This window comes from Narcine bancroftii, chromosome 1, assembly GCF_036971445.1.
Source record: "Narcine bancroftii isolate sNarBan1 chromosome 1, sNarBan1.hap1, whole genome shotgun sequence".
Lineage (NCBI taxonomy): Eukaryota > Metazoa > Chordata > Chondrichthyes > Torpediniformes > Narcinidae > Narcine > Narcine bancroftii.
The window spans coordinates 439,485,485-439,507,864 of NC_091469.1; the positions used below are offsets into that span (position 1 = coordinate 439,485,485).

The following is a 22,380-nucleotide window of genomic DNA, read 5'->3' on the forward strand; positions in this document are numbered from 1 at the left end:
ATGATATTCAGCTCTAAACTTAAGTAAATAGATTTATGCAAGATGAAATGCAATACTAAGAGCACAAGAAAATGGGAGCAAGAGTAGCAGTGAGCGCAAACCCTTTACAGCACTGCCTGGAAGAAGTTTCTATGTTCTCCCTGTACTTGTGTGGGGTTTCCTCAGGAGCTCCAGTTTCCTTCCTCCATTTAAAAATATACCAGGGGTTGTAGGTCAATTAGGTGTAGTTGGGCGGTGAGAGCTCGTGGGCCAAAAGGGCCTGTTACCATGCTGTATGTCTAAAAAAACGTAGGCCATTGAGCCTTGCACACCACTTAATATGACCATGGCTGGTGCATGATGGCCTCAGCTCCTCTTCTGTACCATCTCTATTCCTCAATTTATTAAATACTTACCCATCTCCACTTTATGTACATTATGATACAAAGACACAAAAAAAAGGAGCAGGAGAATGCTATCAGACCCAAGGGATCTCTGTCCAGCTTTATTTAATAACCACGGTGCACTGTGAATTGTATTAGATATAATTAACATATTCCATCTGTGCACAGAATTTGTTTTGAACTTCATTTGCTCTACATTAAAAAGGATTCATTCCTGGAGTAGGCTTTCACACCACTGGCTGTGGTTCAGAATTGAAGCCTTGTTTGATCAAGCAGTGTCATTTACAACATGTCGACACTCAACCATTAATAGTGACATGGTTCTGTTTTAATGATGCCATTCCAGTTAAAGACAAATCATTTACATGTGGGCACTAAAGGAAATGCATTTTGTAAAGCAATTGAATAAGTATAAGCATATGAAACTAGACTGTATAGAATCATTAACTGAATTTCTTGCTGAATTGCAAGGAAGCACTTTCTTCTAAATAAAAGAGTTAATGATCCTAGACACTTGCATTTGAACTGTGTCACTTCCAGGTTCACGCAAGAGCAAAACTACAAATGCAATTCCTATCAAGGCATGATCTCATTAAATGGCATCTGTTAACAGATTCTTCTGCTTTAAGCAGAAAGTTTCTTGTGGAATGTCTGAACTAGGATTGGCAAGTCAAATACAGCAGCAGGTACCCCCATCTCCTCCTGACAATAGGACATGGTGAATATTCAAAGCAAAATCAGATCAGTTGGCTGACTCTTTACTCTTCCTCTCAATGCAAGGAGGTCTTACTGGAGACATCTGGTCCAGTTGAAAAGATGCCAGGATCAACTGAATAACAGTGGTTCAGGTAAATGGACCAAATATTTTACCTACAATTGTGGAGGCTTTCTGTTTCCTATGAGGACCTGCATTTTGATTCAAGACATGTAATGCCTGTATTAACTCTGCACCAGCAATGCAAGTGTGAATTGTGGGCTGAAGGAGGCCAATGTTCTCGTCTAGCATCTTCCATTACAAGTGCATCATTTTCACAGAAGATGAACTACAAGCTCACAATGATTTTTGCATTTCATTTATTTCCAACTTCAAATCTGTTTCATGAAACATAGAAAATATACACAATTTTGAAAGAATTTCTACTTTGTGGTTTTGCATATGTCTGGAATTTGGAAAGAGTTGCCTCCTTTAATGGAGAATGTCTTAATGGAGTAAATATTCTTTTGAAATTCTTGAGCTACTTACTCAATTATTTTTAGGAGTAGAATGTGATGTTGGGACACATATACATTCATATGTTCTGAATTTGTGATTCCAAAATTGAGAAATTATCCTTTAGACTGCAGGCTTCGCCAGAAACCTAATCTTTAATATTTTAACTCCAAAATAGCAGTGTTGCCTTGTACTTTGTTGTTATTGTTGATAATAAATAACAATTGAGATAACAATGAATATTTCAAGAAATATTTTATAGACAAGGCAGCTAACTCAAAAGAATCCCCAAAACATCTCCAATAGTTTATTATTTCAAGGAATTTTTTAAAGGCAAGCGTGAGACAGAAGGGGTTGAGACTTGATCCCAATGCACAACTACTGTGAATTAAAATTCATACCACTTACTTGATCTCATGTTGATTCCAGCTATTCTGTATTGAAACTGACTTTAACTCAGCAAGCGTAGTTTCATTCTGCATGTTTTATAGAACAGTACAACAGATTCAGGCCCTTCAACTCACAATATCTGCACTGAACATGATGCCAAATTAAAATAAATTTCTTTCACCTGCACATGATTCAAATTGTTCCATTCCCTGGGTATCCTTAAACACTGCTTCCACCACTACCCCAATAGAAAACAAATCCTCTGGTCATCTCCATGAAACTTCCCTCTCATCACGCTCCCCGCCCACCCTGGTCTCCAAGCTACCATCTTAAATGAGTGTCTTACAGTATTTTACATTTTTACCCTATGGAAAGGGATTCTGACTGTTTCACTTTAAAACTGACCATTTTAATTCAGTGGGCAAAAGCGGAATACTTTAAAGAAAATATTGGGAGTATTTCAGGCAACATCTGTGCAGACTACAGAGAGAAATCAGTTATAAACAGAGCAAAGACAAAATCATTTGACTAGCACGTGGTTTGATAAGGACTTGAATCTGATTGTGTGTGATCAGACACTTTGAATGCTTTTCCTGACAGGAGGAGGGAGAAGAGACTATGGCAGGGGTGGGATGTTTTTTTAATATGTTGGCTGCTTTTTACAAACAGTGGAGAGGATAGATGGAGTCATGGAGGGGAAAGGTTTTGTGTGATGACCTGAACTGTGTTTCTTGTGATTTTGGGTACACTTCTTCAGTAAGTTTACACCATAGTCAGCTTGCAAAAGGATTGTAATGTAGAGCAATGGCAACCAATATTCCAACCCTGCTGTTGCTCACAGCTCCAACAACATCTGCATCAGTGACAACTAAAATATATACACAATGAGGCCCACAATACATAGAACATAGAAACTGTGGTGTTATGCTATTGGTGGGACATCAAGCGGGCCGATGACATCACGGGGCAGGACTTCCGCATCTTGGAGAGAGGGACTAGCAGGGAAAGCCTGCACATGTAGATATTCACAAAGTGTATGGTAAAATAAAACAAGCTAAGAATATGACTTCAGGCTCAAGGTCATTTTTATAACAAGCATGTCTGAACCCAACATGACATGGTGTCAGAAGAGGAGCTTTGAGCCACAGAGGGAAGGATAGGCTGTGAAAGAATAAAAGTGAAAGAGGTGAGCTAAGATGGAGGACAGGCCTGCAGGGAGCTGAAGAAGGAATTCGTCCATCGTTATTGAATGAAGATCTACTGGGACCAAAGCCTGAAGAGGGCGCACAAAATCAGTGAACCGGTGCGGACTCGAAAGGCCAACATGGCCTGTTTCCGCTCTGTAAATGGTTATATGGTTATATATGTAGAGGCAGCCCGATTGGGAGTGGCGGCTCCTCCAACAGTGACTTTCACAATAAACCTCCAGAACACTTCAACTTCTCAAAGCCACAGGATTGGGAGAAATTTATAAGAAGATTCAAGTGCTTCAGACTGGCAAGTAATTTAAATAATTCCTCTGAAGCTAACCAGGTAAATACGCTGCTCTACTGTATGGGGGACAAGGCTGATGACATGCTACAAGGCCTAGACTTAACAGGAATGCAGCGGCAGCAGTACAATGCAGTACAGAGAGGGTTCGATTATTGTTTTGTGCCTAAGAAGAATGTAATTTACGAACGGGTGAAACAAGAGAGTGCAGTAGCTTGCAGAAACAGTAGACGTGTTCATTACAGCCTTGTACATACTGACAGAGAACTGCGAATATGGGGATCTGCACGATGAACTTTTACATGACAGACTAGTAGTGGGTCTAAGAGAGTCAGAGAGGATGCAACTTGACAATTGTTATTTATTATCAACAATAACGACAAAGTCCTCACTCTCATGAAAGCAGTCACAATGGCGAGACAGAGGTGATAAAGCAGCAGTAAACTGACTTGCGAGAAATGTGTGCAATCAAACTAGCAACTTAAGACAGCAGAAGTTTAAAGGCAAAGGTCAGACACCAGGACAGCAAAAAGTTAAAACAATGATGCAGAGCAAAGTAGAGCGCAAGACATGTCCCACGTGTGGAAAACTACCGTTTCACCCAGCATTTCAATGGCCAGCCAGGAGTGTAGAATGCCACAACTGCGGCAAACGAGGACACTACGGAAAAGTCTGTAGGTCAACCCGCATGGTGAATGAGATAGCGGAGGATGTGGACAGATTGTTCATTCAAGAAATAGCATCAGGCGAGGAGCCCTGGATGGCTGACATTAACGTAGGAGGCAGCAAAGTGACCTTCAAAATCGACACGATGACGCTGTTACAACCATTCCCGAGCAGGTGTTTAAAAGATGGCAAGCAAGGAAAAACGCAGAAGCCATTCTACAGTCCAGGGGGAATGAAATTGATGGTCCTGGAATTGGCAAAAGAAATGCTCTCATAAGGAGGGAGGAGCACCACAGAAGAGGTGTTCACAGTGAGAGACTGGCAGGCAGTGCTGTTGAGCAGACCGGCTTCGGTGAGACTCCAGCTAGTGGCCAGATTGGACGCCCTAGACCAAGAGATGGTCAGGAAGGCATACCTCAAACTTTGCAATGGACAGAAGCCATTCGTCATTAAACTCAAGGCTGATGTGAAACCATTTTCACTAAAAGTACCTCTAAGGGTCCCATTGCTACTCATGGGCAAAGTGAAGAGAGAGCTTGAAAGAATAGAGAAGCTTGGAGTTATCAGTTGCATAGAGGAGCCTACAGAATGGTGTTGTGGCATAGTGTTAGCACTAAAAAAGAATAAAGAAGATGTTTGTATTTGTGTGGACTTGACACCTTTGAATGGATCAGTGTGCAGAGAAAGGTTTATACTTCCTTCAGTGGACCAAACCCTAGACATACTCACTGGTGCACAATATTTTACCAAGTTGGACGTGAACATGGGATTTTGGCAAATTCCTTTGTCCAAAGAATCAGCTCTCTACACAACATTTATCATACCATTGAGGCGTTACTACTTCAACCGCCTACCCTGAACATTTTCAGAACAGAATGGTGACCGAGGTTACTGCAGGCCTGGAAGGAGTCATCTGCCACATGGACAATATCCTCATTTGTGGGACCATGAAGGATCAACAAGTTTCAAGGATCTATTCAGTCCTAGAACAAGCAGAAAGAGCAGGGGGTCACTCTCAATATGGCGAAGTATGAGTTTGGAATGAGTCTGGTGACATTTCCGGGGTACATCATCTCAGTGGATGGCAAGAGACCAGACCCAGACAAGACAAGAGCTGTGCAGAACATGAAGGAGCTGACAAATGTTAGTGAGCTCAGAAGTTTCCTCAGTACGGCAAACCAACTAGAGAGGGTCATACCAAACCTGGTTGAAAAGGACAAACCACTGAGAGACCTGTTGTCCAAGAAAAACCAGTGGAGCTGGGGACATGAACAACAGAGGACATTTAGTAACCTCAAGCATGAGCTATCATCCACACCGGTACTTCAGTTGTACGATCCAAATAGGCAACTGAAAATATCAGCTGATTCTTCATCATATGGACTGGGAGCAGTATTATTACCGAAGTATGGAGACAATTGGTCACCAGTCGCTTATGCTTCCAGATCGCTAACAGAAACAAGCAACAGTACGTGCAGCTGGGAAAAGAGGCATTGGGACTGACTTGGGCTTACAAGAGATTCAACGATTTTATTTTGGGACTGCAGTTCAAGTTGGAGATGGACCACAAACCTCTTGTGAGTCTGCAAGGTGGGTAAGCGCTGGATTTGCTGCCGCCACGGATACAGAGGTTCAGGATGAGGCTGATGAGATACTCGTACACAATCTCACACACACCTGGGAAGAACCTCACAACTTCAGATACACTCTCTCGCTCCCCACTACAAGTCAGAACCATGAGTGCTGACAAAGACCTCATGGACGACACCACTATTTACGTCGAGACGGTGATGGAAAACTTGTGCAGTTGCTTTGTCTGTATGTGTTAGTGTGTTCCCCTGCTGAAAAATTCCCCCCACGTGTAAATAAAGATCATTGTTAATAAACCGTGTCAAGACTTCTTACTTCTTGGACCCTTCAAACTTGTTCTCACCATCACGGTTGTGATGACCGACGTAAACCTACTCCACATTAATCTAAACCTTCCCTACCACACAGTTCATAACCCTCCATTTTTTTTTGCATCCATGTGCCTATCTAAAAGTCTTTGAATGTACCTATTTTACCAGCCTCCACCATCACCGCATTGATATCTACCACACTCACCATTCACCGTGTAAAAAAAAATCTACCTCATGTCTCCCCTGAATATTCATGTACTCACCTTAAATGAATGTTCACTGGCATTGCCCACTGCTGCCCTAAAGCTGCAGTTCTCGTCTGCTTACTTGAAATAATAAACATACCTTTCCTGGACCCAACACATGAATGTCATTGTGAAGAAAGAATGTCAGCGCCTCTACCTTCTCAGGGATTTGCTGAGGTTTGGTGTGACATTCAAACCTTCGCAAACTTCCACAGATGTGTAGTGAAAAGTTGAAATGTGTAGTGGGTGCATCATGGTGTGACCAGTACCTCTGAGCAGAAAGCCCTTCATCACAGGCATGGAATGCTTCATAGAATGCTGAGGTAGGAAAACAGCAGCAATAATCAAGGATGCACTCCACCCAGGACATGCCCTATTCTCACTGCTGCCATCAAGAAAGTTATAGATGCCATAAGACTTGTACTCCCAGGTTCAGGAACAGTTGCTATCCTACCATCTTCAGACTCCTTAATAACAAACTCAATCAGAGATTCATTTAAGGAATTCTTACTTTGCACAATATTTATTCCTGAACAGTTATTTTCTGTAGTGCACTTCCTTCTTGTTTATATTTCTCTTTTTTGTATACGTATCTTTTCTTGAGTACAGTAGATATTCTGTCTAGCCCGTTGGAAAAAGAATCTCAGGCTTGTATGTGATGTCATGTCTGACAATATATCTAAACATTGAAGGTCTTGGAGGTTGTGTTCTGCAGGTTCACCAGATGTAGAATAAAAGGTTTAGACAGGAATCTGAGAAAGTATTTTTCATGATTAAGTAAAATCAGCATGACTTCATGAAAGGGAATTAAGTTTACCATATTTATGAGAGTTCTTTGAGGATGTGACCAGCAGGATAGATCAATAAGAGGTGGTAATTTTTTACTTGGATTTCCCAAAGGTATTCAATATGTTGCCACATAAAAGGTTAGTGTACAGGTTAATGGCAAAGAGTGCAATGTATTATCATAGATTGAGGGTTGGTGAACAGTCAGAAGGTAGATTATTGGAATAAAGGGATCTTTCTCTAAGTTTGAATTGTAACTAGTAGACTGCTTCAGGGATCAGAGCTGACAGGTTATCAATTTACAATCTGCACTAATAACCTGGATTAAGGAACTAAATGTATTGTGTCCAAGTTTGATGATGAAAAAGACATTGAAGAGGACACAGTGTGTCAGCAAAGGGATATATACAGAGTGAGGGAGCTCACAAAGGGCAGGTGGAAAATGTAAACTTATTTGCGTGGGTCCGAACAATATGAGGGAATTATATAAAAACATGAGATTAATAAATATTGGTGTTCCAAGATACCTGGCTGTTTAAAGAAAGTGCATGCTATTAAATGGTAATTGAAATGCTGGCCTTTATCACAATGGGGTTGATAAAAGTAAGTTTTCCTACATCTACATGAACACTTCCTTTGGAAGGATATACTCTTCTGGATTGTGTGTAGATAAGTCACAATTCAACATAGATGTCTTTTCTCCCATCATCTATTCAGAATAACATCCCAGTAAAAATCCGTAACAGCAAACCCGAACAGAATTAGCGCATTCTAATACTCAATGAAACCTTGTAAGTTCTGCTCTGAAACTCTGTCTCACTATCCTCAACTCTTTTCCAAAGGTAGCCTAAAAGTGTGTTGCTGTGTGAGGGCGTCTGAATTAAGTGCCAGCGGAGAAGACCAGAGATGTTGTATTTTCTCCTAAACATTTTATACATGTGGGTAATTAACTTCCATTCATTCTATAAGGAAGTGAATGGGCAGAAAAAAATACAGCTCTTTTGTAGATGTATATCTCTTCATTGTTCTAATATTGTTGAAGATGGTCTCTACAACAATATGTTGAACGTGCTCTTTAACATCTTACAAAAAAAAGTTAATGCCCCCTGCTTTGCTGGTACATGCTAGGGATTCTAAACAAATTGCTTATGTTTAAATGGAAGACCTGCATGTTTACATAATTAACCACCTGAACTTCTTAAGTAATCTTAGGCACTTAGACCCACAACCATTGGACAAACACTGTGAAATTGCTCCAAGATCCCATGTCTTAGTTTCAATTGGGATTCTATAGCTATGGGTAAAGGAAAGAAAGGAAAAGATAAGTTCTTTTCTTTGGTTATTTAGGTTTTTAATCACTTATGTTTTACCTGACTTTTTACAATTTGAAGGTTAGTTTTCAAGGGACAGCTATATTTCATTTCATTTATCTTTAGTTGTAAACTGAGCTAGGCTTTGCCAGTTGTTTAAAGATTATCCAAAGATTTTCCAGAGCTTCAGTGTATTACTGGCTTGCTGGCACAGCTTAGTCTTTACATTTTCAGCCCAAAGGATAGGTTCTCTGAAACCAGGATTATTGTGAGCAAGGGGTGACTCTAGGCAAGTCTGTGGGCACCACAGATGTATACATCAGTGGGCACAACTAGCTAGGCTACGCCACATACAATATTGATTCTAATCATTTCTAAACCTCCAAAATAGAAGTATAATTCCCTCAAAATTTTCTGATGTTTGTACAAATTGTGTTCAGTAATTCTGAATGAATTTGACCAGGTTTTTATGAAAATTTCAAGTTAAATTTGTTGTTATATACAACAAGGTAGAGTGAAAATATCTGTTGTGTACTATCCAGCAAGTCCATCCATACACAAGTACAGCAGAATAAAACACAGCACAGAGAGTTGGGTTACAATGAGAAATCAGTCTGAATAGAGTAAGAGCAACATTATTTTCCTGGTGTGTGCTTCATGTAGTAACCTGAAGGAAGAACAGAAAAAAACTGTCCTCAAATCTGGTATGAGTGATTTTACACGCTGGAAGGAAGGAGAAAAGAGTATGACCAGGCTGGGGAGGGTCTTTTGATCACCCTGCTTTCCCCAAGTTTATTGATATGGGGCAATTATGCTTACAGTATCATTTATGGCAGTCATTTTAAAGCTCCTACATATTTTGTCACTTTGGCATCTTGCGTTAAAATTGAATTTAAAATGTGAACCATATATTTTATTCAATATTGTAAGCTGTTCCAGTGAATCACAGAGTTTGATTTTGATGTCTGTGGACAGATTAACTTTTAAAATTTATTTGGCTAACCTGTATCACTTGCATTAAAAAACTGATGAGGTCATTTAGAATTTGGTAATTTTAAGGGGGAAGGGAACAGTACTCATCCCTTACACTGTACCTATAATGTGAGGCAGACATGAAAATCATGGCCGTTAAGATAATTCAGGTTCCCTTGGGCAGCAGCTGAGCAAATTTAGTGTCAATGGGGTATCTATGCAGGCAGTGCTCTCTTTAATTAGTCTCTCGAGCCTGGTTGGTGGCAGTTCCTCAGACTAACTAATCAATTTGTAGCTGTCTGATGCTAGGTGCGGAGATCTTCCCTTGCTGAGTTTTCTCCCACAGGTCACTCACCTCCCCTCCAGGAGTGCTCGTTTTAATTTTTTTATCTTTTCCATCATGCAGTGCTGTCATCTAGTTCCAAGAAAAAAGGAGACAAAAAATATTTAGTTCAAAGTGCATGTAGGTCAGGATGGGAATGCATTATGGGTACTGATGGGCCAATTAATTATTCAGGACTTGGTGCTTCTTGAACTGCAATAGGATAACAGTTGAATACAAATGTTATAAAAGATAGGTAACAGCAGTAGCAGATTCAAATGGAATATATTTGTGATGAGAGAAACATAATTTTGCAATTGGTAAACTGCCATTTGAGACGCAGGTTTAGGATCAAAGACAAATGGTTTTGTGATCATGTATCATCAATCTTAGTGGAATCACACCGAGAACCTACGATAATTTACATTTCTAATTAATATATTAGTAGGAATAATGGAAGTAGTTAATTCTGTTGATGTTATTGACTTAGCATAACAGTTGATACATTATAACTTTTCTATCAGATATTTTCAAAGACTCAAAACAAACAGAAATGCTGAGAAATTCCCGAGGGTTACATATTAAATAATCTGATTGAATAATAGATGTAAACTAGGTTAGCCAAGCAATAATATTCAGTGTTCTTACTGTGGCCGTCAAATGCTACCATCTAATTTATATCTGATTCAATGAACTGGTATGTTCATTTTGATATGAATAAAAAATTTTGAAATTAATTCCATCTAAAATAGTTTTCTGAAAATATTTACACTAGAATTGCATAAGAATCAACACAGGTTTTATCAGTGTTTATTGAACTGGAGCTTCATTGAGGGTGAATTATAAAAACATTTTTGAGCGGTACATCCTTCATTTTGTTAAGTGCATTGCTTGACTTAGTAAAAAAAAGTTCACTCATCTCATTTAACTGATCATGATAAAGACGGCAGGATAACTACTTCATTGTTATTCAGTCCACAAAATGTTGAGTGTCCAGATTATTAGAGGGAAATTACAATTTTTCCCTTATTCGCACAAAATTCTTTTCATGAAATCATAGTTCGTTAAACGGACAGAATTATTTTCATGGGAAGTCTTGTAACTATTAATGAACAATTGTAAGTTTGTTAGTCCAACTGTAAGAATATTACAAAGTACCTGTTTGGCTGCATCAAGTAAGAATTTTTGGGCATATATACTTCGTATTTATGTCTATGACAATAGATATTATTATCACATTAATTTGATCTAACAGGGCTGCTATTTATTTGCACATCTCAGATGGTATTAATAGCGATAAAATATTGATGATATTAGTAAAAACCAAAAGGTTATATATATACACAGTAACAACTAAACTATTCTGATGGTTTTTGTTTTTATATTATAGGCAACTCCATCGCCAGTTCCCAAGAGCAGCTAAAGAAACAGAAAAGCGAAGAAACTAAAGCCACCTCTTCTCTTGTTCATATTCATGTTAACGAATACCTGCTGACATTAAGACAATTCTTTCCATTTGCATTGTGTGGGTTTATTTATTCTTGTGCTCTGAATTTGACATCTTGAATGCTAAACCATGACATGCAAGAACCACCTCTTTTTTAATAGTTTGTTTAGAGATTCACTTTGCTGATAAATGATCTGTGCTGCTTTACAGGGTCTTGTCTGTCAGCCTTTTGATTTTCTGTGGTAGTGTAGCATTCTTGTACAGCTCATTCAGATTTCACTGGCAACACTGAAGTTCTGAAGATTTTTTTTGGAAACTATCTTGAGCATGCCAGGAAACCCTATGATGCCAGCGACACAAAGCAATCAACAATGGCATGAAAGACATTGCATATGTTTTACGAAAATCAGCATACCTTTGTGTACAATTGAAATGAAATAGCAAGTGAAGCACTGTTAACATTTGTGACAGTGCTCCAGCTGGGATCTTGCAAGAAACATGGATAAGTCCTCAGATGATGGGGTGAACTGCAGTGTTTAAAATGGTTTGCACTATCATGAACATCACTGGCTTGGCTTCTTAGAGAAATATAAAGAAAACATGTAAATAATGGTATCTCTTTAGCCCTATGAAGTCTTGAGTGAAATTTATACCCACACCTTTGTTGCTACAGATTCTGGAGAGGCATCATTACTGAAAGTCTGTTCTTGCTATACACTCCATAATGAGGGAGCTCATTTTAAACGCAGAGCTAAAATCTCTATGCAGGAGCCATGGGATTCTTCAAATACCATAGGTGGCCTTTTCACCTTTTGGCCTCGGTCCACCCATTTGTTTCCTGTACTGGTTTGAGCATGGACCAAGTTTTACCACTGAGACAGGCACCTCATTTTATCACAACCGAAATATTATGGGATGATTTTCACTAATTTTCTATTTGGAGTAAACTTGCACTTACTATCCACATCAATAAATATCTTTCTTCATGGTGAGCTATTTTCAGCAATAATTTTTTTTTTTGTTTTCAAGGGTATCCTTATTTTTAGTCTTCATAATCTTCCGTGGCACCTTCTTATACAAAAAACATTTTTATTGTCATTCACAGATGATAGGATACATATATAAAAAAATTTAGTGACTGATGAGATTTAATTCAGTTCTTCATGCGTACAGGTACCAATTCATTAAATTTAATTTCTCAACAGAGGTGATGCATTTATTTCTATAATACTTTTTCAAGAGTCTTATTTACCTATTTAATCTGTGCCCCAATAAACTATAATTATTATTAAGAAAGCCTTGAGGCACATTGAAAATCAAAGTGGGTAATTTCAGCTGACTGTAGATCATGCTTTAAACAAACATAACTTTCAATCAGAAGGAAGGGGTGCAAATGTGTCATTTTAAAGCCCCAAATAATTCATAAAATGCTTGCTTGTGAATGTATAGTTGAAATTGAAGATTAAATTGCAAAGATGCTTAATATTTGCTTAATATTACCATTGATCATTAAAATTAAAATATCGAGAAACATTCCTGTTTTTCCAACTCGTATGTAGTTACACAAAAAAAGGTGTTATTTACAGCTGCTATATGGTCCTTCTTTCTTGGCTTTGTCTGTTACATTCACTGATGCCCTCATAAGTGCAACCATTGATATTTAGATAACCACTAAAAAAAGCATTATCAATGATCATTTTCAAAATTTTAAGTGTGATTTTTAACTGTTCTTCAAATCAAGCAAGAATAATTGCTCATGCATGAAGCTAAGGGTACATTTGAAAAATCTATTTAAGACATTGAGACAAAGCTATTTACGGGGGAGTTAAAGTATTTGTATAAGCATTTTATGAACAGTGTAAGACTATGGCATAAAATACTGCCTGGCAGAGTTTCACCTTCAAAGAAGTTTTCACAAGTGTGACTTCCACTCTGGTACTCTTGAGTTTCTTTCATTCCACTGTTATTTTGATGAGGTTTTTTTAAATACACGATGGTCAAATCAATTGAATGTGAGAAACACATTTTAATTTTAGGCAGCTATTTCATTAAGCATGTATGGAGATTTTGGAGAATCAGCGCTATAAGAAAGATCATTGAAAAAAATCTGTTGGAGATTAATTTTTAAGGCTCTAATGTGGATGAGTTTCCTCAAAGTTATTATCAACGGTGAAGGATGTTTATTGTACGTATGTAATATGACCCCTATTACAGGTACCAATTTTCACAACTAACTGCATTATTGCAGTTAGCTCGTGTTTTGGGTTGCTGTGTGGTTGTAACGTGATAATTATGTTTTCTTTTTATTTATCAGATTTGCTATATAAAAATAGGCTGCACTGTCTTATGCTGGCTCTACAATCACTGAAATTTGTTATTTTGAATTTCAGAGGAACTTTATAGTGCACTGAGTACTTAAATTATGTCAGCATTTGCACAAAGTGAAGGCAAAATCCAGGAGTTAACTTCGGAAATATACTATGAAGTAAACAGTTATTTTTTTGGGCTTTGTAAATGTTCATCTTCCATGTGCTTACGCAGCACTCTTTTTGACATACAATATTTTTTCTTTGAGTTTTTGTGTGACACCAGTAGATATTGATGAGCTTTATTTGAATTTTGTTTAAACAGATAAATGATTCATAACTGAGAAAACATGGGTACATAACAAGAATGCAAAAATTCATAAACAATGACTGCGCAGCTTGGGTGACAGAGATTAGCTGTTCAAATTGTGGAATCTGTAGCCTCTTATATCCTGTAAATATTTATGCTTTTTAAAAATCAATTTCTACATGTATAATGATTGTTCCTTCCATGTCTTTGCAAAAGAGGAATTAAATAAGTAATTCAGGCTGCCATGGGTTTTGATTGCTTCCCCTATATTGGAGAACCATTGTATGTTTTTGCTATACTGCCTTGTTAATTCATTGACAGGAGGTGTCCAGCAGATAAACAAAACCAATGAACTGCACTTGTGGGCTACAAATACTTTTTTTTCTCAAAGATGCATCTATTAAAATCTATCATCTTGATATGCTGTTGTTTGGTACGGAATCAAAAATATACATAAAACAAATAAACAATACAAACCTTGAGAAAGTCTAGAATATAGAAAATAAGTGTGCATTATTTGTTAAAACTTATGTAATGTATTATTGCAGATGTATTAATTGTATGTCCTCCTGTTACTGGTTTCTTGTTACATGAAAATAAAATAGTACAGCAGATTATTTTAAATGATTGAAAATTAATCATCCTATTTTTAGGCATAATTCCTATATTACAAACTGTACCAATACTCCGATATTTTATTTGATACAATTTGCACCAAATTACCATTGGTATTAATATCTAATATGATATGATGTGATTTGTTCCTACATTGTTCATTGTTTCACCATAGTTACATGAAACTAAATGTGTAAAACATGGTATTAAGGCTCTTTCAAGAAGGTTAATGTTCATCTAGCAGTAGGCTACACAGTGAGCTAGGGCACGATGCAGGAAATCCAAAACAAAAAAATGCTGACACTCAGCAAGTCAAGCAGGATGGGGGGGGGGGTGGGGGAGGAGAACGAAACAGAGTTGATGTCTCAGTTCAAATCTGTACAGTGTAATTCTGTCTTCAGTAAAAGACTCACCTTCGTCCGTCCCCCCCTTAGCCCACTCCTCTACGCCATGATGCTGAACCCTTCTTCCATCGGCTCTGTCTCCATGCCTACTTCTTCAACAAGGATTCTCCACCTTCCCCCCCCCCCCCCCCCACCCACTCACTATAGATCGTTTCTTCCTCCTCCTGGACACCTCGTTTTATCCTGCCTGCTCTGAACCACTATATTTCCGACTGCTGTCATGACATCAACCGACTTGACTTTGCCACTCCCCTCCCTCATTCCAATCATCCCCTTGGAACGCCTTGCCATCCAACCTCTCTGCACTATTACTAAGTTCACCTTCAAACCCACAGTCAAGGGTGGCATTGTTGTCCTCTGATGCACTGACCTCTATCTGGCTGAAGCCTGACGACAACTCTCAGACACATCCTCTTACTTATTCCTCCAACAGGACCCCATCAAAGCTCATCAAAACATCGTCGCGCACTATCTTTGAGACATCACTCCTGGTCATCATCACCAATCTCATTGTTTCCCAATCCTGCACTGCCTGGTTCTACCTCCTGCCCAAGAACCAAAAACCCAATTGCCTCAGTAGACCCATCGCTTCCACGTACTCCTGACCCACTGAACTGGATTCTGCTTACTGCAACTCCACTTTGTTCCCTCTGTCCAGTCCCTCCCTACCTACATCTGCGATAACTCACATGCCCTTCATCACTTCAACAACTTCCAGTTCCCTGGCCTCGACTGCCTCATCTTCACCAAGGACATCTAATCTCTATACACCTCCATCCCCCATATTGAAGGCTTCAAAGCCCTTCATTTCTTTCTCAACAACATACCCAACCAACTTCCTCCGGCTGGCAGAACTCATCCTCATCCTCAATAACTTTTCCTTTGATTCATCTCAGTTTCTCCAAATTAAAGGTACGGCATGGGCTCCACCTATGCCTACCTTTTTTGTTGGCTATATGGAGCAATCCATGCTACAAGCTTACATAGGGAAGGCTCCTCAACTCTTCCTCTGTTTTAATGATGACTACTTTGGTGCTCCGGTGATGAGCTTGTCAATTTGATCCACTTTGCTATTAACCCTGACCTCAAATTCACTTGGTTCAACTCTAGCAATGTTTTCCCTTTTCTTGATCTCTCTATCTCCATCTCGGGAGACAAACTCTCAACAGATGTTTTGCACAAGCCCACAAACTCCCACAGCTACCTCAATATCACCTCTTCACAGCCTGTGCCCTGTAAGGATGCCTTTCCTTTTTCACAATTTCTCCATTTCCTCCCAGAACGAGGTCTTCCTTGCCAGATCATCCAAGATGTCCTCCTTCAAAAAACATGGCTTCCTCTCTACTACCGTCAACTCCTCCCTCATCCGCAAATCCTCCATTACCCACACATCTGCCCTGTCCCCCATAGGACAGGATTTCCTTTATCCTCACATACCACCCTATATTAGCATCTGCATTCAACTTGGTATCCTTCACCATTTCCACCAACTACTATGTGATCTTACCATCAGATACATCATCCCCTCTCTGCCTTCCATAGGGTCCGATCCCTCATCCACTCCTCATTGATACCTACTCCTGAGACCACAGGAAATGCTATGCTTGCACCTACACCTCCTCAATTTGGGTCCCCATACAGTCCTACCAAGTAAAACAACAGTTCACACCTGAATCTGCAGGAGTCATCTGCTTGTAGTGCTCCCTTGGTGGCCTGCTCTACATTGGAGAGACTGGATACAGACTGGGAGATCAATACATTAAGTGCCGCAATAGCGTGGATATCCCAGAGGCCACCTATTTCAATTCCCTGCCCATTCCCTTGCTGATATGTCTGTCCATGGTCTCATGCACTGCCAAACTGAGACCAGCCAAAAATGAGAGGAACAGCTCATATTCCAGATGGGCACCCTCCAAATTAACATCATTTTCTCTGGTTTTAGTTAGCCCTGCACCATCCCATTTATCCCTCTCCTTTCCCCCAGCTCTGCATTTCCAGAGCAATCCCCCTTCCTCAATCAATTCTCACCTTTCCACTCTCCTATCCTCCTCCCTCTGACCTTTCTTTTAATTCAGACACCTGCCTACTCTTTGCTCATACCTTGAAGGCCTAAAGTCTGAAGCGTTGCTTGTTCATCTTTATCTCCTTTGGACCCTACGAGACCTGTTTATTTTTAACAGCATTTCTGTGTTTTAACTACATTCGCACATCTGCAGACTTGCAATTTTCATCAATCCCACCTCCCATCTCTCAACACCCATTATCAGAAATGGCAAAGTGAGAAGACAAACATTTTTTAAGTTGCAAGAGAGAAAGGAAACAACATGGGAGAGGGTGTGGTGAAGATAGCTGTGGGTTGGTTTCCAATGGATATTGCCCATAATAATGCCAAAAATAAACATAGAAAAGCCCATCAACTCTGCTCACCTCCCCTGCCATGCCATGAGAAAATAGAACAAGATAGAATCTTTACAAGAAACAGGTGGGGGGAGGGGAGGCAAGCTGAGAGTTCCCTTGTCCTCACCATCAACTCCTTAACCTCTACATTCAATCGACTATCCTCCGTAATTTCCACCACCAAATGGGTCTTCTCTCATTTCAGCACTCCAACAGGGCTGTTGCCACTGCTACTCCCTTGTCCACTATTTCCAATATTCTTGTTCTCTTTTTTTCACATTATTCATAATGTGAAAAAAAGAATATTCGGCTCATCAAGGTAATGACAATATCCCCATTAGTCTCTTCTCCTACATAGATTGTAGTCTATATCACAGATTTTAGTCATTTTCATGGAGTTTTACAATACAAATACACAGTACCTTCAGCCCAATTCATCCATGCTGTCCAACTGTCTACCCAAAGCTTGTCCTATTTGCCTCTGTTTGGACTATATCTCTCTAAACCTTTCCCCTCTCTCCCCAAATCTCTCTGAAATGTTATTGTATCCACTGCTACCACTTCCAAAGTCAATTCATTCCACATATCCATTAGTTTGTGTGGATAAACTTGCCTCCCCTTGAAATATTTAGCCTTAAGCCTATGCATTTTTGATTTAGACCATTGACCTGTGAAAGTCTGCGACCATTTATGTTATCTATGCCCCTCACTGAGTCAACTAAATCCAGTAGCAGTATTCTCCTCATAGCTCTTCTGCACATTTTCAGCTTAATATCGTTCTTAACTCTGCCTTTATTAAAGCTGTATCAGATTAATGCTCACCTCCCTATCTCGAAGGAAAACATTCCCAACCTATACATTAAGTAAAGTCCTCCAATCTTGGTAATCTCCTCCACGCTTTTTCTAGCATAATCACATCTTTCCCACAGCATGGCAATGAGAATTGAAACAGTGCTCCAGCTGATCTGATGTCCTAATCAACTGCCAATTGTACTTGTTTCCCCAGACGGAGAATCCTTGACGATGTAAATGCCTCTGGTAAAGTACTAAGGAAAATGTAATACTTTCATGCCATTTAACCAAAATCAGGATTTTTACATCATTCATTATTTATTCATCTTGATCACAGAATGGTGCTTAGACGATATAATGGAGTGGAACCTGTGGTTAGATGTACTCTGTTGCCGCTGACCTATGCAGTAATAATTTTCACAGAATCTGATAATCTGTTGGGTTGAGTTGTTGCCCAAAATTATCTTGATCTGAAATGCCAAAGAATACAGCAGTGATTCATAAAGTAAAGCTATCAGGTGGGTGGTCCAGAATAAGTTTGTTCGATGAAACAATTGTCAAATACGTCAAAGACAATATATGGCTCTGAATGTTCCTGGCATTCGAGAAATGTTCACTTCATTTTAGAATTGAGTTATTAACTGTGAAAAAAAATTAAAATCAACATTTCAAAACTATGCATTTAAGCAAACTCAATAAATTAATGGAAAAATAAATTACCAAATACTTGTCTGGGATCTTTGCTTAAATTGTTCAAATTGATGAATAATACACAAACTTCCTATTATTCAATCACTGGTGTACAGGGACAAATTCACTTTATATTCCAACTTTGGAATACAATTTGCAAAAATTTCAGAGATGAACAGCCAGCAAGTTTGTTTTTCTGCTGAAATCCAAAACTTGCTAATATTTAAATGGGGAAATGCCGACATTTAAACATGGAGTGAAAATGCTAGCATTTTCCAGGAAATTCTGGCCTACTCAAACTGAGAAATTAGAATGCAATAATGTGACACAGTTCGTGCCATGCTATTACAGTATCGGCAAACTGGGTTTGAATCCACTGCTGTTTGCAAGGAGTTTGTGCTTTCTCCCCAAATAGATTTCTTCCAGGTGCTCCGGCATCCTCCCAGATTCTATCGATGTACATGGTTAGTAGGTTAATTGGGTGAATTTGGGCAGTTTGGGCTCATGGGCCAGAAGGGCCTGTTACTGTGCTGTATCTCCAAATTGCCCGATTGAAGATGGGGTGACTGCTGGGGAGGAGGAGCGACTCGTTCGAGATGCCTGCGTGCGAGGGCTGCAATCGAGGGTGACTCGACAGAGACTGTCCTCCCTTACCAGGGTCAAGGAGGTGGTCTGCTCCCTAGAAGCTGCAGCTCACCATGTGGAGGTCTTCGATACTTGTCTCCCCCCAACCTCCAGCCTGGCCGATGCTGAAAACAGCAGTCGTTGAGGGGCCCCACATGGAGGAAATGATTGTATCCACTGACACAGTCGACCGCTGTAAAGTACTGTGGGTCCCGGTGTGAAAGAACTGTGCTGCGAGGAACTCACATTGCTCCTGATGCAGAAAGAAAGGCACTTTATGTAACAGTCCTCTGCAACCAACTATGAGCCCCTTCCGACTATCTGGACAACCCCCACGTGCAAGTGCCTGGCAGCCCGCCATTTCCTCCCACACTGTCGACGTCACTTCCACGCTTGCCACACCACTGCCATGTGCTCACTACAGGCACCGCCATCTTTCACCATCCAACCTCCACCCGCACCAACGACATCACTTCCGATGTCACTTCAGGCTAAATCAACCGACTACACCAACGCCATGTGCGTCTCCTGGGCATTTTCATCATGGCCAGCCGACCCCCAGTTACCCTGAATCCAACTCGCCCGTCTTGCCGACCAGACAATGTGGTCAACACGTGCATGTGCAAAACCGTGCACTCATCCCACACCACGCTCCTAATGGCCGCTACTCACCACAACTGTTGGGGAGCAGCGATTTGGACATTGAGGCAGTTCTAGCATCCACCACGGTAACGGAGGACATTCCCCATGGACTTGGGCGCAGGGTGATGGACATCACTGTCAATGGGAATGTAATAAAAATGCCTGGTAGTGGTAGTATTGAGAGCTTTGTTTACCCGAAAGTGGTCCGTATGCTGAAACACAAAGTATACCCAGCAAACTTCGCTATCGCCTTCGTAGCCCAGGACCACTCTATCACGGCACTGGAATGCTGCTTGGTGAACTTGACATCGGGAGGGGGGGAAACATAGCAAGGGTTCTGGCTACTGGTCATGCCCAATCTCTGCGCAGCAGTTATCTTGGGACTTGACTTCCAGTGTCACGTCCACAGCATAATCCTAGCCTTTGGTGGCCCACTTCCCCCCACTTACCAACCACAGGACAAAGTCCAGCATCCGCCCCCAGTCCACCTGCGGGCTCTCCACCCTACCACCTCCATCTCTCTTCAACTACCTGACAGCCAAGAGCAGGTACTACTGTGCGGTTGACAGGATCTTTATCAAGGCCCAGGTGAGGAGGCTTCTGGCAGTAGGAGTTATAGAGCCCCAGACAAGCCCCTGGCAGGCCCTGGTCCTTGTCATAAAAGACAACAGCAAACCGAGAATGGCCATCAATTCTAGTCAGACCATCAACCAGTAGTACACCCAGCTGGATGCCTACCCACTGCCCTGCATTGCTGATGTGGTCAATGAAATAGCCCAGTACAGGGTTTTCTCCATGATTGACCTAAGGTCAGCCTACCACCAGCTCCCTATCCATGCCCGGGATAAACCTTATACCGCCTTTGAGGCAGACGGTCGCCTCTACCAGTTCTCCTGGGTCCTGTTTTGGGTCAAAAATTGAGTTTCCGTGTTTTGGTGGGAGATGGACTGCATGGTAGACCAGCACAATCTAAGAGTGACTTTCTTATACCTGGTCAATGTCACCATCTGTAGCCACAACCAGCAGGACCGCAATGCCAACCTGGAGAGATTTCTCTGGACAGCAGAGGCACCGACCCTCCACTTGGAGGGTCCTCCACTTCTCAGACAAGGTGCTCCCACTGGCCCAAGCCATCACCTTTCTCCTACCCACCAACACGCAAGCGGCCTTCACACACATCAGACAGGACATCACCAATGCTATGATACCTGCCAAAGATTAGATCACCCCATTCCAGGTGAAGTGCGATGCTTCTGACGTTGCCGTCAATCAAGGGGGCAGACCCATGGCCTTTTTCTCCAGGAATCTCCACGGTTCAGAGCTCGGACATTCCACCATCAAAAAGGAGGCCCAGGTGATCGTGGAAGCAGTCCGCCATTGGCAGACACAGATCAGCACGCAGTGGCATTCATGTTTAGTACCACCTACAGAGGCAAGATCAAAAACAACAAGATCTTGAGCTGGACAGTCAAGCTGGCCACCTTCAGCTATAAGATCCAGTATAGGTTTGGGAAGCTCAATGACTCCTCCGATGACCTGTCCTGGATCTGTACCAATGCACAGCCTGAACAGCTTCAGGTGCTGCATGACACCCTTTGTCACCCGGACGTCACATGCCTGTACCACAAGTCCCGGAACCTCCCCTTCACTGTCCAAGAAGTCCAGACCATGACTGCGTCCTGTGCAGAGTGCAAACCACACTTCTTATGCCCGCCACAAGCCACTCAGCGTTGACTTCAAGGGACCACTGCCTTCCACAAATAAGAACGTCGATTTCCTCTCGGTCATAGATGAATACTCCCGCTTTTCCTTCGCCATCCCTTGTCCTGACACTTCCACTGCCTCCATCATCAAGGTGCTGGCACAGTTCTTCACCATATTCGGATACCTGGCATTTATCCACAGCAACTGGGGATCCAGCTGAATGAGTGAGGAGCTGCACCAGTACCTGATGGTGCAAAGGTTGGTGGCCAGTCATACAACTAGCTATAACCCCAGGGGCAACGGGCAGGTGGAACATGAGAATGAGGTAATCTGGAAGGCAGTGCTCCTGCCCTAAGGTCAAAAGGCTGGTCATTAATTATTGGAGAGAGGGCCTCCCTGAGGCACTCCATGCCATTCGGTCGCTTTTGTGCACAGCTTCCAATCGTAAACGCCTTTTCTCCTTTCCTAGGATTTTGGTGACTGGCGTCTCCCTGCCAGTGTGGCTAAAGTCTCCAGGACTAGTACTCCTCCATAAACCCGAGGACGCACAAACCCAACCCGCTGGTTGAGCAGGTGCACCTCCAACATTCAAACCCAAATTACACCTATGTCAGGTAATCCAATGGACATGAGGATACCATTTCAACCAGGGACCTGGCTCCAGAACTTTTCTGGACTTACACACACATGAGCATAGAATTAGAAGGGGGTTAAGTTAGGTTGGTTAAGTCAATAGTGATAAATTAAAGTTTGATCCTGTTTTCATGTTTAAA

The 22,380-nt window shown here is 41.0% G+C and overlaps 1 protein-coding gene and 1 long non-coding RNA gene across 3 annotated transcripts in view; one reads left to right on the forward strand and one right to left on the reverse strand.

Annotated features, from left to right (window-relative positions):
- cdk14 (cyclin dependent kinase 14) overlaps nt 1–14,363 on the forward strand; it is a 776,693-nt gene extending 762,330 nt beyond the window's left edge. For both annotated transcript variants that reach the window (XM_069914351.1, XM_069914352.1), the window contains one exon: nt 11,067–14,363. The gene's annotated coding sequence lies outside the window, so the exon portion shown is untranslated. The remainder of the gene's footprint in view (nt 1–11,066) is intronic.
- The window catches only part of LOC138751710 (uncharacterized), a 95,453-nt gene that overhangs the window by 56,696 nt on the left and 16,377 nt on the right, over nt 1–22,380 (reverse strand). The window contains exon 2 of the long non-coding RNA XR_011350131.1: nt 9,710–9,769. This is a non-coding gene — a long non-coding RNA (uncharacterized lncRNA). The remainder of the gene's footprint in view (nt 1–9,709; nt 9,770–22,380) is intronic.